Here is a 12,729-nt window from a genome sequence, read left to right as displayed (position 1 = left end):
TCAAAATATTTCAAATAATTACATGAATAATATTAGATCAATCATAAATCTGTTTCAAAGCTTTGAAATGTTGAAATAGTGTAGACAGCACCATTTCAATGCACATAAGTAGAAAAAACCCTCTTCTTGCCCAGAAAGAAGTTCAAAATTCCATAACACTGAGACACTTCTTTCAGTTTGAGGAGTTTGCAAATTAAATTCAAGAACTATGTACTCATCGTATAAAAACATATGGAATGAGAAAGAAAGGTCTCGTTTCTGATTTCTTTGAACATACACAACTTGTTGCAGTCATAATGACATCTTTGTTCTCCCAGGTAATTTAATTTTTTTTTGACAAATTACACATAAAGTATAACGTTATTTTAACATGCCTACGAGATGGAGTAATTTGTCAAATATGGTATCACGCAATGCACTCCTTGTAAGATATAGACTTTAAAATGTGTAGTACAGAGTAATAGAGAATGATAGTATTTTTGTGTGTATGAAAGAAAAGAAAGTTTAAAATATTAAAACAGCATGGAACTCATGCCCATTGAGACAATTTAGACTTTGAACACACACGCGCGCGCGTGCGCACACACACACACACACGAAAAGTAACAATGAAACTTTGTGTTGTCTTTTATTTTCTTGTTTATTTTGCGTAAAGGAAACAAAATATCAAACTATGAAGTCAATTATCTCTTAGGTTTTGCACAATTTTCTCTGAATATATAGCTTATATACCTTACAGTACCCCTGTTATTTTGTTTATATTATCAACTGACAGAAGTAGAATTTCTGTTTATTTCCTTTAGCCAGGTACTGACAAAACGTCCTATAATGTGGATACTTAGTATATAGCACTTGATAAGGAAGATAATGCTCCAATTTACAACTAGAATATAATGCATCCCATTCAGGATTTCCTATTTGCTTTCCTTTTCAAAGAATGACAGTGTTCTCTCACACACTTTATACACTCAGGATACACAGAAACTGTAACATATTCTGAATGATGTTACGGAAATTCAAAATTGTCTGCATAGGATACAGAATGTTATCAAAGTTAGAAAACTCACTGCTGTGCTGTACTCTATTCCGTAGTAGCTAGAAACAGAGACAGAGCATTTTCTTCTCACAGGCAGCCCAAAATGCCACAGTTTCAAAGCAAGGAAATAAGATTTCTTTCAAGTATTTTAGAAGGGTTCTTTCCCTTCAAGTTACCAGCTTCTGTTGATAAGAAGGAAGACAGAGAACACCCAGCAGTCTTTCAAATTATACCAATGTTTAAAAAAAAAGTCTCTAAGCTGAAATTAGGTATATCTGATTTTAGGTGATGGCGTTCCCTGCATCTTTTCATTATAGGCAGAATCAAGGTCACAAAAAAATGAGTCAGTCTTTTTATTGTCTTTTTTTATGCAATTTATTTTTTAATTTAATTTTAGTTAGTTAACATACAGTGTGATATTACTTTCAGGAGTAGAATTCAGTGGTTCGCCACGTGCATACAACACCCAGTGCTCATCACAAATGTCCTCCCTAACACCTCTTACTCATTTAGGCCAGCTCCCACCCACCTCTCCTCATCAACCCTCAGTTTGTTCTCTATCATTAAGAATCTCTTGTGGTTTGTTTCCTTCTCTTGTCTTCCCCTCTCCCCTTCCCATATGTTCATCTGTTTTGGCAAATGAGTCAGTCTTAAATGAGGAGCCATATACTTTGTCTTCAGGCTATTTTCTATGGTCAGTATTTGAATGTGACACCACGTTGAAAATAGCACAAATTTAGGCAAAGTTAGGAGACTCTTGTACCAGTCATTTATTTACTATCCTGTGGCTAATCAGCATATATCAATTTAGATAGATATGCATACTCTAGTATTTTTATAGAACAAGGACTGAGAGTGCCTGTGCTTTAATTTTTTAGATAAATTACTTCAAGTATTTTGCATATTTTTCTTTGATGCATACAATTGTAAAGTCTTAGCAAGTAGATGAGCTATTGGGTTTGATGTTTAAATATTATTTTTAATAAAATATCTGGATATTGAAATGGCATTTCAAATGCAGTTAAATTTACTTTCGTGTTTGAAAACTGTAAGTTAAATTTAATTCAAAATATATGTGCCTAAAATTGTTGGTAATAAATTATTGATGTACTTTTTTATTACACCCAAATGGCAACTTCTTATAAATGATAGCACTCTACAAAAGCCTAATAGTTTTTCTTTTATGGGAGATTTAATTAGTAGACTCTCAATTCAGTGATATACAGCCACCAAATCTGTTCTCTCACTGAATCTCTACAGGCCTCCTGGGTTCTACAGATGCACAGATTAATCTAGATCCTTCAGGGGAAATTGTGTAACAAAATTCCTCATTTCTGATTGAAGAATACCATGCAAACCGCTGCAAGTTTTTGTCTTTGGCCCTGATTATTGTTGAAGCTATATGGTTAGTATTCTTGATGTGGACTCTAAAGGATTATACCCAAAAACCACCTAGTGATTATTCAAAAATCAGGAAGGATCTAGATTGACTGTGGTGATGGCTACAGAGCTGAAGAGGGGAAGGACATGATCATTACTTATGTGTTTCTCACTTTCGTATTTTCATGGGAAAGTACAGCTTAATGTCTGCAACTGAGACCTACTTTAGCTAGTAAAATGGAATTAGCTTTATCATGAAAGAAAAGCAGTTGAATGAGCCAGAGAACAAATTGTCCATATAATGTTTTATTATGTATTAGTGTATTTGGCTTTTGTAAAAATGCACATTATTATATATCATACACACACGTGTGTGTGTGTGTGTGTGTGTGTATTTTTCCTGAAACAAACTAGTAAATTGGTTGTGCATTATTAAAAATATCTGTGTGGCTCTTTCTACCCATTTATTTTTTCTGACCTCCTATGCCATAAATTTCAGTTGAATTTCATGATACTTAAGAGCCAACAAGGCCTTAATGACTTTATGAAGAGGCCTCTATGCACCTGAAATGGAGGCTGGCTTTCAAGGACAAATCTTCATTTCTCTTTAGATTCAGGTTTTAACTTACTTTAAGCAAAGTTCAGGGGCCCAAGAAATTAAAGTGCACCCAAGCTCTTACATCTTATTGTAAGAGAACAGGAGATACTTTATCCTACCTCAGTGAGGAAACAGGATGCAGGAGAGAGAGGCTGAGTTTGGTGATGGGCATAGGGAAATACAGAGGTAATTTTACCAATATATACTGTTTTGACTGGGGTTGGCTGAAATTTTAAGTAGTGTCAAGTCTTACAAAATTGGCATCACAGATAAAACATATGTTAAAGATAAACATATGTTAAAACATAACACACAGATTAAAAAATGACCAAATAATCAGACTGTTTTTTTTTTTTTTCTGGAACCAAATCTTCTCTTTTCATTCAGCAATGTGTCTGTCCTATATATCCTTTATGGTCGTAGGTTAAACACAGTGCCAAAGGCTACCCAGAATATGTCAGAGAGATAAATGTCCGTTTATAATGTCACTATAGGCTCACATGCTGTACCAGCCATTAAATATTTCTAATATTAACTTTACATACAGATATAACTGACCTTTTATTAATAGCTTCATAGAACTCCATTTTATGGTTCTTCTTTATTTAAGCATGCCCAAATTACTGGCTCCATAGTTTTCCAATATGGGAAATCCTATATTAAACATCTTTATAGCATATCTTAGCATACTTGACTATTATCTTCTTGGGACAAATTTAACAAGTGGAGCTAGTGGCTCAAATTAATTTTGATACCTGTTGTCAGAATGTGCTCCGAAAGAGTAGTTCTAATTTACATGGCTTTTAAGATTGTATGAGACTACCTCTTCTCCTTAATCTCTGGGAGGACTGAAAAGTAGTATCTATTTTGATTTCACATTTCTCTTCTTTTTTTTTTTTTTTCAAATTCTCAGTAATATATTTCTTTAATTTTCTTAAAATAAGTATGTACTACTTTGAAAATCACACATGCACAAACGACTAAGAATTTTTGTTAAGAATAACTCCCATGGAGAACTGCTTACTACCCATTCTGAATCGTAACAGACTTTGGAAATGATCAAAGCCCAAGCCATTGGCATTGATAATAAAATGGAGACATCCAAGATGCTCCAGTCTGACCAGACACATCCCAGAGCTGACCATAGATCCAAATCTCTAAATCTCAAGAAATTACTATACCAGGGTCCTCAACAAATTGTAGCCCCCGTAGAGCCATCTGGTCAATGGTTGACAGCTTCCTCTAATGGCAACATTTACTCTCTTTACTGATAAGGACTGAAGAGAGATAAGACACTTTGAAAGACCAGCAGGAAATTTAGTTAAAAGGCAAGCCTGGGGGCATCTGGGTGGCTCAGTCGGTGGAGTGGCCGACTTCAGCTCAGGTCACAATCTCGCGTTCCGTGAGTTCGAGCCCCGCATCGGGCTCTGGGCTGATGGCTCAAGAGCCTGGAGCCTGCTTCTGATTCTGTGTCTCCCTCTCTGCCCCTCCCCCATTCATGCTGTCTCTGTCTCAAGAATAAACATTAAAAATAAATAAATAAATAAATAAATAAATAAATAAAAAGGCAAGCCTGGATTTAATGAAAATGCACATTACAGGGAACCACTTTCATTCTCCTGGAAATTTGCTCCTAATGACCCGTGGTGAGTATTACTGTAAAAATACAAGAAACTGGGCAGAGGCAAAACTCGGTAGTGAATTATTAAAATTCATTGTAAGGCCAGGATCACATTATGTTATGGTTTTCATTTCTGAACTTTAAAATATTTTTCTCCTTTGGCACAATTTTTGTACATTTTTATATTAGCTTGTTCATTTTTTTTCTTATTGATTTCTCTGGTCGTTAGAAGATGTTTACACTTTGGGGGTGTGTGGCTTGCTGTTAAGCTTATCTATCTTTTCCTACTTTGTGTCTTTTATGTTTATTCTTTAGGTTCACAACAAAGTTGTGAGGAAAATACTGGGAGTTCCCATATACCACCTGCCCCCACATATACGTAAGTCTCCCCACTATTAAAAGCCCACGCCAGAGTAGTTCATTTGTTACAATCAGTGAATCTACACTGAAATATCATTATCACCCAAAATCCAGTGTACCTTAGGGTTCACTCTTGATGTTTTACATTCTATGGATTTGGACAAATGTATATTGATATGTATCCATGACTGTGGTATCATACAGAAGAGTATCAGTGCGCTAAGAATTCTCTATGCTTTGCCTATCTATTCCTCCCTCCTCCTAACCCATGGCAATCACTGATCCTTTTACTGGCTCCATAGTTTTGCATTTTTTCATTGTGTGACATAATTGGAATCATAGTATATTGTCTTTTCAGCATGGCGTCTTTCACTTAGTAATAATAATTCAAGGTTACTTCCGTGTCTTTTCATGACTTGATAATTCATCAATTTTTAATGTTGAATAATAATCACTTGTCCAGATATAGCACAGTTTACTTACAAATCACCTGCCGAGGGACATTTTGGTTTCCAAGTTTTGGCAACTTTGAAAAAACCAGATATAAGCATTAATGTGCAATTTGTTGTGTGGTCATGTTGTTAACTCCTTTGGGTATATCCCCAAGAGCATGATTGATGGGTCATATGGCAAGAGGATGTTTAGTTTTGTAAGAAACTGCTAAACTGTCTTCCAAAGTGACTGTACCAGTTTTGCATTTCTACCATCAGTAGATGGGAGTTCTTGTTTCACATCCTCACTGGCACTGAGTGTTGTCAGTGCCTTTTGTTTGGGGCAATTGTAATGGGTATGCAATGGTATACTATTGTTGTTTTAATTTATAATTCCCTAATGACCTATGATATTGAGTGTCTTCTTGTCTGCTGTATATCTTCCTCGGTGAGGTGTCTAGGTCTTTTGCCCATTTTTTTTTTAACTGAGCTATTCCTTTTCTTATCATTGAGTTTTAAGAGTTCTTTGTATATTTCAGAAAACATTCCTCTATCATACATGTCTTTTGCAAATATTTTTCTCCCAATGTGTGGCTAGTCTTCTCATTCTCTTGACAGTGTCTTTTGCAGAGCGGAATTTTTAAATGCTAATGAAGTGCAGTTTATCAATTCTTTCTTTTATGGATCCTGACTTTGGTATTGTGGCTAACAAGTTTTACGTATGTAAGTAGTCAAATCTATCATTTTGAAAAAAGTCAGTCAGATCAGTCTCATCCTTTAATATGTCTTCTCTCCCAACCTCTGTAAAAAATATGCACATATATTTTCTTTAGCGTGTTACAAATACCAAACCATTAAACAAATCAGAAAACAAAAAGTATGAAATTATAGAATCAGAGTCAAAATGTATTTCCAAGGAAATTCATGCAATATCTATATGTTTTAATTCACTAAAATAATCCTTATGGGGTGCCTACATATTTTGGTGCTAAGGATGTAAGTACAAATAAAATAAACCCCCTTTATTCACACAGTTTACGGTTAAGAGAATAAAAATAAAGTATGGTTAGCTAAACAGAGAGTACACGGTGGCATGGGTTTGCGAGAAGCCCTCACTATTAAGATGAAAATGTAACGGAGATACGAAGGCAGTAGCCATAAACACATGTGGAGGATGAGTCTTCTCTGCAGAGGTATTGAAAGTTCATAGGCTAGAGGAAAGATGTGTACTTGCTGTATTCACTGAAAAATAAGGAGGCTAATGTGAGGATAGTGGAAATTTAGTCAGAGATAAGGGGCGTTGGGGAAGATCCATTATGACCTTGTCTGTCTTTGTAAAGATTTTGCATTTTACTGTGTTAGATAATAAGATATGGGAGTATTTTGGGGCAGAAGAGAGACATGGTTGAAGTTATATTTTTAAATGAGCACCCAGCTAATCATGTTGAGATTACGTACGTGTGTGGTGGGGAAAAAGATGTCCTAAAAAGTACTAGAAGGAGTCTGGTATACATCCCAAGTTAGACCTCGATAATAACAGAGTTGTTAGGACAAAAATAAAGAACTGACCTCAAGATGTCAGTCAGGCATAAGTTTGTAAAGGCATTTATGTTGATTAAAATGAAAATACCTTTCATCCTTTGTATTTTTTCCTCTTATATATATCACTTGTGTAAAATAGAGCTGCTTTGCCTTTTCCTTTTCTTTTTGCCTTTTACCATCCTAAATGGATTCACCTGGTAGAGAACCTCCTTAAAATTGATTTAGGTCTTGGGGCGCCTGGGTGGCGCAGTCGGTTAAGCGTCCAACTTCAGCCAGGTCACTATCTCGCGGTCCGTGAGTTCGAGCCCCGCGTCGGGCTCTGGGCTGATGGCTCGGAGCCTGGAGCCTGTTTCCGATTCTGTGTCTCCCTCTCTCTCTGCCCCTCCCCCGTTCATGCTCTGTCTCTCTCTGTCCCAAAAATAAATAAATTAATTAAAAAAACGTTGAAAAAAAATTGATTTAGGTCTTGGGGCACCTGGGTGGCTCAGTTGGTTAAGCATCTGACTTCAGCTCAGGTCACGATCTTGCAGTTGGTGGGTTTGAGTCTCGTGCTGGGCTCTGTGCTGACAGCCCAGAGCCTGGAGCCTGCTTCAGATTCTGTGTCTCCCTCTCTCTCTCTCTGCCCCTCCCCCCACTCATACTCTACACTCTCTCTCTCTAAAATAAAATAAAATAAAATAAAATAAAATAAAATAAAATAAATCATTAAAAAATTGATTTAGCACTCCAACCAGACCTTTATATATTCACATCAGAAACTTTCAGGAGTAAAGTTACATAGAATTTTTGGGGTTTCCCATGAGCTACATGTCTTTACTGCACCATGTATATGACCTATATAGGAATGAAGAAAAGTTCATGGTGAGGTGGAAGGAGTGGCAGGCCTGGGAAAGGGTGGGAAACGTGGAGATGAGGGAACCTGATGCACTCTACAGCTCCAATTGCTATTTTTTTCATTTTCTTCTCGTGATGATTGCCAAACCCACTGCTCTGTGTATGTGGACTCAGAACCAGAAGCATGTCCTAATTCTCCTCAGAGAAGGATTACATTTCATATAATTCTGAATTATAACTTTTATTATTTTCTTCATAAATGTAATTTCCTTTTTTCTTCCTATAATATCCATGGTCAATTTAATTCTACAATGTTATTATTTTTTTCATAAAAGCACATTTCTTCTAATTTTGACAGTAACATGAAATAGAGGAGTGATATATATACTAAGTCTACTTGATGCAAGTAGAAACCTAGTTCTCGCTTACACCATGTTTATGCTGTGCCTACATGCAAATGACTAGGTTCCCCATCAGAATGTGGAGCAAAGTTTATGACACACATACGTACGTGGTTCTAGAAACAGAAGAACACTGGATTGAAACTACAACATTAGCAGCATAAAATTGCCAGTTTTCAAGGTTGGAATTATCTGATGAAAAGGCTGCTACTGAAATAATTAAATTATAATAGTTGAATGAATCTTGGATGATATTCTGACAGCATTTAAACCTATTGGTCTAGCTCATGAAAACAGGCAGAATATTGAATCTCTTTTGTTACTTTAAAGCATTCAGTATATTAAGTCAAACGCACTTCATGGCATTTTAGTAACAGGAGCATGTGTTAAAATCGTGAGTATGTAAATCGTCATGGATATAAAAGTAAAGTAAATAAATGTTAATGTTTTCAGACAAGCAAAGGGAAAAGAGAAATTAACAACAGCAAAATGGCTATATTTAAGATTACTATTTAAAAAGCACTTGTCAAATTTAAAGAGCTCACTAATTAAAAGAATTCTAAAAAAATTACTTGAAAATCTTATCATTAAATATCTCTAGCTTTCACTAGGTCCTTTTATTTATCTACATAGTTCCCTACTTTTATTCTCTCTCTCGTCTTAAAAATGTACAACTTCAATAAAGTGGAAACACTACTTCATTGACGTAGACCTCAAAAATCTGAAAATTATATGAAATTGAATTGATAATTATAAGCAAAGTTTTCTAATAAATACCAACAGAATCACATAATAGTAGAGTTCAGTTTAAATATCAAAATTTCTGCATTGTGCTTTAAAAATTATATTACTATTTCTTCTAGAGGACCTCAATGGGATGGGAATGAAAATACTTTTTTTTTTTTTTGCAAACAATCAGTGAGTGATTGATTATGCCTGTCCATACACATGTCTGATGGATTTAAAAGTGATAGTATCTCTAATTGCAAATCCAATACCTGATTAATGTTGTTCTGAAGTTTAGTGACCTTTTAAAATAGAAAAGTATTTCACATCAATCACTGCATTGTTACTCATCAGAATATCCATTTTCACTCATTTGGATATGTGCTGCTATTGGGCAATGTGCCATTACTCCTTAACAACTGAGGCTTAAACTACTAAATTGCTTTCATATAGGCAAAAAGTAATGCAGATGTAAGCCATGTAGACTCCTCTGATTCACAATATTCATTACAAGGAGAATGTTCCTTTGGCAAAGAGAAATCTGAGGGAGAGTCTATGATAGATTTTGGTTCATGGTGAGCTACAAACCACCCTAGACCTTCGCAACCTCTCTGGATAAAATAAAGAAAACCTCACAGGTTTTCTTTAGTGATTAGTGATTAGTGATTAGCACATAATAGGAATTAGTATTAGTGATATGCACATAATAGGAATTCATTAACAATTGTGTATGAGCAACTATAAAACTGACATTTTATGCAACCATGCAAATTTATGCAGTGGTGTCAGAATAACAAACCTAAATTATACAGGTAGATGACTTAACTACAATGATTAATAAGCAATTGCAAGCATTTAGGTTGTTTTTAAGTAAATGTTATGCAAATATGCTTGAATCAAAAATTAAAAGCTAAACAAACATGCTAAACTTTCAAGTAACTGCTAACATAAATGTTAATCTGACACAAATACTCTTTTGTTATTTATTTTACTTGTCAGACCCTCTGTGACCTACGTTAAGGAAAAATCACTTGTGTGCTCACATATTACAAAGAGAATAAATCTACATAATTTTAATTCTCATTTTTAAAATAAAGAATTAAAATGCAATATAACCAAAAAACCACAAGTTGAAACTACATATATAGTCTAAAATTTTATTTTTTTAACTCTATTGAGTTGTAATTGACATCCAGTAATTAAATAAAGTTTATGATTTGATGTTTTGATATCTGTATACAATTATGAATCCAACATCAAAATGGTAAAGAACATATCCATCACCCTCAAAAGTTTCCTTATACCCTGTTTAATCCGTTTTGTCTGCCTCTTCCCACATCCCCCAACCTATCACCTTCCCTAGATAATCTGTAATCTACTTACTGTTACTAAAGATCAATTTGCATTGTATAGAATTTAAGACAAATGAAATTTATACAGGATGTACTTTTTTAAAAGTTCCTGTAAATCTTTTTTCCCCAGTTTTTTTGAGGAATAAATGACATACATCACTGTATAAGCTAAGGCATAAATCATGATGGCTTGAATTACATGTATTATGAAATGATTACTACAATAGTTTCAGCTAATGCCCATCTTCTCAAATAATTCCAAAAAAATATTTTTTCCTTGTGGTGAGAACTCTTAACAACTTTCTAGGAGTGTTTCTATAGTTTCTATAAACAACTTTATAGCAGTGTTAGCTATAGTTCTCATGTTGCACATTATAATCCCTGGTGCTTATTTATTTTATAACTGGAAGTTTGTACCTTCCTCAAATTCCTCCTCTCTTCCATCCCTCCACCTCTGGTAACTGCAAGTATGATCACTTTTTCTATAAGGTGGTTTTGTTTGTTTTTTTTAAATTCTACCTATAAGTGAGATTATACAGTATTTGTTTTTCTCTGTCTCACTTATTTCTCACTTATTTCACTTTGAGTAATTTCCAGTATCCCATCCTCCAGGTTGCTGATTCTTTCTTCTGCATGCTTGAGTCTACTTTTGAAACTCTGTTGAGTTGAATTCTTTGGTTTAGTTATTGTATTTTTCAACTCTAGAGTTTGTTTTTTTCTTTTTTTTTTCTTTTTTTCTTTCATTCTTTTTTTTCTTTCTTTCTTCCTTCCTTCCTTTCATTCCTTCTTTCTTTTTTTTATGGTAGTTGCTGTTTCCTTGTTAACTTCTTGTTTTGTTCACGCAATAACATAATAAATATTCTTTTCGTAGTATCTCAAGGAAATGTTACCAAAATTGATGAAAGATGAGCTCTGAAGAAAGTCTCCACCAATTTCAGAGAAACAAATTATGTAATATATGTTTTCTGGCTTCAGTGGAATTCAGGTTGAATTCAGTAACATGAAATAATTAGAAAATGTATTATATATATTTTTAGTTGGAATAATAAAAACATGTGTCAATTCAAAAATTATGCCTTAAACGTATACAGTGATCTATATCATTTATTCCTCAAAAAAACTGGGGAAAAAAGATTTATAGGAACTTAAAAAAAGTACATCCTGTATAATTTCATTTGTCTTAAATTCTATACAATGCAAATTGATCTTTAGTAACAGTAAGTAGATTACAGATTATCTGGGGAAAGTGATAGGTTGGGAGATGTGGGGAGAGGCAGACAAAATGGATTAAACAGGGTTTAAGGAAACTTTTGAGGGTGATGGATATGTTCTTTACCATTTTGATGTTGGATTCATAATTGTATAATATAATGGATATATATAAAACGTGTGTGTGTGTGTATGTGTGTGACAAAGACATGTTCAAGAATATTCATTTATAATGGCCCCAAACTAGATGCAACCCAAAGCTTCTGCAATTGTGTGTGGATAATAATGTTATATCTTAAAACTGCATATTATAATTCGATAGCAATGAACAGATGACTGCTACATGCACCAAAATAGAAGAACTTACATATATTAAACAAAATAAGCCAAATACAAACATATTGTATGATTCCATTACTGTAAAGTTTAAAAACAGGCAAAACTAATGCATAGTGATATAAGTCCAACTGAGAGGAAACTTTGGGAAGTGAATAGAGGGGAGGGAGAATGGGAGAAGGTACTGGCGGGGGATATTGATTGCTGATAATATCTCACTTTTGGGTCTGCATAGTAGTCATACAAATGCTGATTTTGAAATAAAATAATGAACCATACAATTTCTTCACTTTTATAAATGTATTCCCATAAAATATACTTTAAATAAATATTATTACCAATCTTCACCTCTTTGTCTCCTGTCATCACTGATATACTCTCTGCCTTACCCTTTCGTTACTTTTACCTTCTGTGAAAGGTATAGTGGTTTATGCTCTAGGAAAGAAGTCCAAATGTATAGAGGAGAGATGTGAAATCTTTTCCACTGAAAAGAACAAAGTATCCATAAAAACTCCTTCCAACTTGCCTCTGTTATTCTTCTAAAGTAGATATAAGAAACGATGGATGTAAAGGGGACAAGAGAGAAGACAAGAAGGGAGGGACCCAAGAAAGAAAGAAAATGAAGGGAATGTCAAAGAGAATAGCTGTGAACTGAGGATTAGGACAATTAATGGAACTAAGAAAGCCCAAAGGACAAAGAAAATAAGAAAGAGAAGCCAGAAAATTTTCCATTCAGTCTTTTCACTAGTATTAAATACTGTTTATAATTTTGATCATTATACACATAGCTAAAAACTACAATGACTGCTGTTTTTCATTTTACAGGATGCCATGTACATAAATCTATAAGTAAATGTCTTTTTCAATTTCATAGGCCTGTGATAGGAATCCTTCCAGTGTCTC

The sequence above is a fragment of the Neofelis nebulosa genome, chromosome 1, assembly GCF_028018385.1.
Source record: "Neofelis nebulosa isolate mNeoNeb1 chromosome 1, mNeoNeb1.pri, whole genome shotgun sequence".
Classification (NCBI taxonomy): domain Eukaryota; kingdom Metazoa; phylum Chordata; class Mammalia; order Carnivora; family Felidae; genus Neofelis; species Neofelis nebulosa.
Note: the sequence above shows the minus strand (reverse complement) of the source record.